Genomic DNA, 6,096 nt, shown 5'->3' on the forward strand with positions numbered 1-6,096 from the left:
ATATATATATATTAAAAGAAATATATATCTTACAAAAATTTTGCTTACAAGTAGAAAGCGAATGAGGAGGAAGAATGAGATCCAAAGATTCAAAGTGCTGAGAGATTGAGAAGGAGATAGATCAAGATCGAGGGATTTAGAGCACTAAGAATGAGAGTGAGAGTGAGAACATGAGATGCTTACGGAGATCTTCCGGCATGGAGAACTGGTGGCAACCGGTGGGCTTGCTCTTGAATTTTTCCCTTTTCATCGCAGTTCCAATTCAATCACTCACGCACACTAGGATCAAATTAGAACAATGCTACTCTTCTTCTGCAAGTAATTTTTTGGAACAAAATTAAAAAGAAATCAGAACAAGCATGAAAACGAAAATGAAACAATCAGAATAAAGAATAATCAAACCCTAGAATTAGATTGAGATTAGGAAGGTTCGAAGGAAAATAAATCACGATCCAAAGAGAAAGAGAGAGAGAGGAAGAGACTGTGATGGAGAATGGCTTTTTGATTCTTGATTTTAAAGAAAACAATGATTGTGAGCACCGATTGGAAGCACTGAGCAAGAAAAATACGCAATGATTTATGAGAGGGTTTTTGGAAGAGGATGAACCCTTAGCGTGTTTAGGAATAGGAACAGGAATAGGTAACAGTTCACTAAAGTTTTTAAGAAAATTAACTATATTTACTAACGTTTTATTGTAAATGTTATCTAAAATCTAATTTTATCTACATTGCTAACGTTTTAATAAATGTTAATAGACAAACGTTACTAAACATATAAAATGTAGTAGTGAGTGACCGAGGAAGAGAAGGGAGTTCTTCCAATCTTCACCACATCCACATGATTCCTCAAGCCTCTAGCTACACACCTTCATGGAGATGATCAAGCTAAGCAAGGAAAGCAAGGGAAGGTGAAGGAGGGACTGGCCAAAGTTTGAAGTAAAGTTAACCGAAGGAGGAAGGGAAAGCAAGAACTAATTTCTTGAGCAAGGGTGAACTCCATCGAGGTAGGGGTTAGATTAGTGTAATTGTATATTTGTATTTATGTGAATGATGTTTGTTGATGATGAAATGAGTAATTGCTGCTAGCTATGATGTTGTTTTGTGTTTGACAATGATGAAGATGGTTAAGAGATGATAAGAAGCTTAGGAAACCAAAATGGTTAGTTAGAACCTAAGCCAAATTCTGCCGACATAGTTACTGAACATAGGCAGCGACTTGCGCGAATTTCTAGACAAATTCTAGCCACTCAAAAATCTTGTAATAATTTCTTAGTAATCCTTGATAAGGTTAGATCATCCTCTCAAAATTTCAGAATTTTCTTATGAGTAGGTTGGAAGATAAAAATGTTTGAAAGTAAATAGTTTCTGCTGAAAAGTCTGTTTTTGAATTAATCCAGTAGCAATTTCTAACCTACACAACTTTTGATTCTGATGGGTTTTTGGATTGAAACCAAAAATATTTGAAATATTGGCATGTTAATAACAGTGTGTCCAAATTTCGGGGTAATCCCATTATTATAGAATTAAATACACAATTTACAAAATGGAAAGTTCACTGTTTTATTAACATGTAATTTCTAAAACTCGTTGATAATTCTAGTGACTTGTTTGAGTTACTGGTATTGATATTAAACTCTAAATTGAGTGCAACCAGTTTTGATAGAACCCTTATGATGTATATTTTGATCTCTCAAAAGTTTAGAATTTTAGAAGCTATGGATTAGATGTTATAGGCTTTAACATTTTACTGCTCATTAAAGGCTAAACAGGATTTACAAACTTAGAATAGTAAATTTCTTGATGGATATCTCCTAAGGCAGAAAGGCTTTTGTAATGAATCTAAAACCAAATGAAATCCTATTGTGTCTAATTCATTCAGTTCAAATTTCAGAGCCATGGCTATTCTAGAAAATTAGTTATGCACTTTGGAAGTTAACCGGTTCACTAGTTAACCAAATAGAAATTTCCCAAAATAGAATAGGCATAACTTTTGTTTTGGAAAAGAAAATGCTTTGAAATTTAAACCAAATGAAAGTTAATTTCGATACAAATGCATGGACATAAAGTTTGCATGAATCTGAGCTCATTTGTTATATTAATTATTAAATAGAAAAATGGTCGCCCAAGAAGGTAATAGGCTAGGCAAGTCAAGAAAATAAATAAGAATGTAAGTTGTCCCTAGGAAGGTTTAAAGTTAAAAGGTGATACGGAGGTATGCTTAGTAACATGGTGATGTGGAGGTATGTGTATTTATAAGGTGATGCGGAGGCATGATGAAAAGAAAGAAATGAGAAACCATAAATGGATAATGAATCATGAAAACTATTTGTTTGAATGGGCCTTTGTGCCAAAGTGCTAATGCGGAAGTGCCCGCCTAATTGATAGCCTAAGGTTGCTAATGTGGGAATGTCTACTAACTGATAGCATAATATATGTTGAATGGGCGTTGTGCCAAATTGCTAATGCGAAAGTGCCCGCCTAACTGATAGCCTAAGATTGCTATTGCGGGAATGTTCACCTAACTGATAGCACTATTTCTTACTGTGATACACATTAAAATGTTATATGATGTGGCCTAATTGACACGGGTAACCGTGATGCCAAGGTGTCTAACTGACACAGTAAAGAGACTATATTCGAGGTTCGTCCCGAGTAACGTCGGGTTGCGGGTAGACAACCGACGCATGAGCTCATGGCCTGCACTAGGAACAGGCATGCATCATAAATTGCTTGTGCATTTGATTGTGATTGTTTACTGTTCATTCTTTTTTCTACATGCTATCTACTTCTTGTTAACTTTCCATTCTCTGATTCCTATTTTTAATTAAAGTGGTATAATCACAAGTTCTCCAAAGCTTAGATTAGGATAATAAAACTAGGAACAATAGCCATAGAGGATAGTATAAGGAGCAGCATTAACCCCAACAAAAGATGCCAAGATAGAGTTATGTTAGAGCCGCGATACAGAAGTAGCTGAGAGACTTAGCAAATGAGTTGTTACGATAGAGCTAGAACTCTAGGTTTCACGAGAGAGATGTCTCCTTACTGGGAACTATATAGGTTCTCACCCCTTCCTTTTTCTTTTCCCCCCAGATGGAGGATTCTGACTTGACTGCCGCCACTGAAGTTATATTAAGAAGGGTACCGGAGGAGCATGTGTTTTCGGACCCTACAGAAGATGATCGAGACTAGTCCTGAGATGATGCCTGCAGACTTGTACCCTGATAGTGAGAAGAATATAGGATAGATGATCTTTATTCCTTAGACTTTGTTTTCCCTCACTTTTGTAGCATTTTTTAGGGGTAGAACTTGATATTTCTTTTCTTTGTTAGTCCGGGTACCAGTATAGGAGTTTTCTATATGAACCAGGTATTTTGGAAAGTTGTCAGTTGTATATAAGTTTATACGTATATCTACATATAGCTAAGCGTATCAAGTTTGTATGAACTAACTTAGAAAACCAAAATGGTTAGTTAGAACCTAAGCCAAATTCTACCGACATAGTTACTGAACATAGGCAGTGACTTGTGCGCATTTCTGGGCAAATTCTAGCCATTCAAAAATCCTGTAATAATTCCCTAGTAATCCTTGATAAGGTTAGATCATCCTCTCAAAATTTCATAATTTTATGATGAGTAGGTTGGAAGATAAAAATGTTTGAAAGTAAATGATTTCTGCTGAAAAGTCTGTTTTTGAATTAATCCAGTAGATACTTCTAACCTACACAACTTTTGATTTTGATGGTTTTTGGGTTGAAACTAAAGAGAGTCGAACGATTGGCATGTTAATAATAGTGTATCCAAATTTTGGGGTAATCCCATTATTATATAATTAAATACACAATTTAAAAAATAGAAAGTTCACTGTTTTATTAACATGCAATTTCTGAAACTCGTTGATAATTCCAGTGACTTGTTTGAGTTACTGGTATTGATATTAAACTCCAAATTGAGTGCAACTAGTTTTGATAGAACTCTTATGATGTATATTTTGTTTCCTCAAAAGTTCAGAATTTTAGAAGCTATGGGTTAGAAGTTATAGGCTTTAACATTTTACTGCTCATTAAAGGCTAAACAGGATTTACAAACTTAGAGCAGTAAATTCCTTGATGAATATCTCCTAAGGCAGAAAAGCTTTTGTGATGAAACCAAAATCAAATGAAATCCAATGGTGTCTAATTCATTTAGTTCAAATTTCAGAGCCATGGCTATTCTAGAAAATTAGTTATGCACTTTGGAAGTTAACCAGTTCACCGGTTAACCAAATAGAAACCTCACAAAACAGAATAGGCTTAACTTTTGTTCTAGAAATGAGAATTCTTTGAAACTTAAACCAAATGAAACTTAAGTTTGATACAAATGCGTGGACATAAATTTTTTCGCGAATCTAAGTCTGTTTGTTATATTAATTATTAAATAGAAAAATGGTCGCCCAAGAAGGTAATAGGCTAGACAAATCAAGAAAATAAATAAGAATGTAAGTTGTCCCTAGGAAGGTTTAAAGTTAAAAGGTGATATGGAGGTATGGTTATTTATAAGTTGATGCGGAGGCATGATGAAAAGAATGAAAATGAGAAACCATAAATGGATAATGAATCATGAAAACTATTTGCTTGAATGGGCCTTTGTGCCAAAGTGCTAATACGGAAGTGCCCGCCTAATTGATAGCCTAAGGTTGCTAATGTGGGAATGTCCGCCTAACTGATAGCATAATGTATGTTGAATAGGCCTTGTGCCAAATTGCTAATGTGAAAGTGCCCGCCTAACCGATAGCCTAAGATTGCTAATGCGGGAATGTTCGCCTAACTGATAGCACTGTTTCTTACTATGATACACATTAAAATGTTATATGATGTGGCCCAATTGACACGGGTAACCGTGATGCCAATGTGTCTAACTGACACAGTAAAGAGACTATATTCGGGGTTTGTCCCGGGTAACCTCGGGTTATGGGTAGACAACCGACGCATGAGCTCATGGCCTGCACTAGGAACAGGCATGCATCATAAATTGCATGCGTATCTGATTGTGATTGTTTACTGTTCATTCTTTTTTCTACATGCTATCTGCTTCTTGTTAACTTTCTATTCTCTGATTCCTGTTTGTAATTAAAGTTGTATAATAACAATTTCTCCAAAGCTTAATTAGGATAATAAAACTAGGAACAATAGCCATAGAGAATAGTATTAGGAGCAACATTAACCCCAATGGAAGATGCCAAGATAGAGTTATGTTAGAGCCGCGATACAGAAGTAGCCGAAAGACTTAGCAAGCAAGCTGTTACGATAGAGCCAAAACTCTAGGTTTCACGAGAGAGATGTGTTTTTACGTTGTCTCCTTACTGGGAACCATATAGGTTCTCACCCCTTCCTTTTCCTTTTCTCCTCAGATGGAGGATTCTGACTTGACTGCCGTCACTGGAGTTATATTAAGAAGGGTACTGGAGGAGCATATGTTTTCGGACCCTACAGGAGATGCTCGAGACTAGTCCTGAGATGATGCCTGCAGACTTGTGCCCCGATGGTGAGAAGAATGTAGGATAGATGATCTTTATTCCTTAGACTTTGCTTTTCCTCACTTTTGTGGCATTTTTTAGGGGTAGAACTTGATATTTTTTTTCTTTGTTAGTCCGGATACCAGTTTAGGAGTTTTCTATATGAACCAGGTATTCTGAAAAGTTGTCAGTTGTATATAAGTTTATACGTATATCTATATATAACTAAGCATATCAAGTTTGTATGAACTAACTTAAGACTTATATATATCAGGAATAGAATATTACTGTGCATGTACTTTACTCATTTTATTATTATTATTTGTCTTTAAAAAAATGGCAAGAACATATAATGAAGATGTTTGCCTTGCAGATAGTGTAAGTTCACATATCATTCTCAAAAGTAATATATATTTTACTCATCTTGTACCAAAAGAAGAATATGATAATATTATTATTGGCTCAGGCAATGTGATAGAAGGCTCCGGAAGAGCTATAATTTTGTTTTTTAGAGAAACAAAATTCATAATAAATAATGCACTATTGTCTACTAAGTCCCTAAGAAACTTATTGAATTTTAAAGATATTCGCCGAAATGGATAT

Source organism: Arachis ipaensis, chromosome B03, assembly GCF_000816755.2.
Source record: "Arachis ipaensis cultivar K30076 chromosome B03, Araip1.1, whole genome shotgun sequence".
NCBI classification, from domain to species: Eukaryota; Viridiplantae; Streptophyta; class Magnoliopsida; order Fabales; family Fabaceae; genus Arachis; species Arachis ipaensis.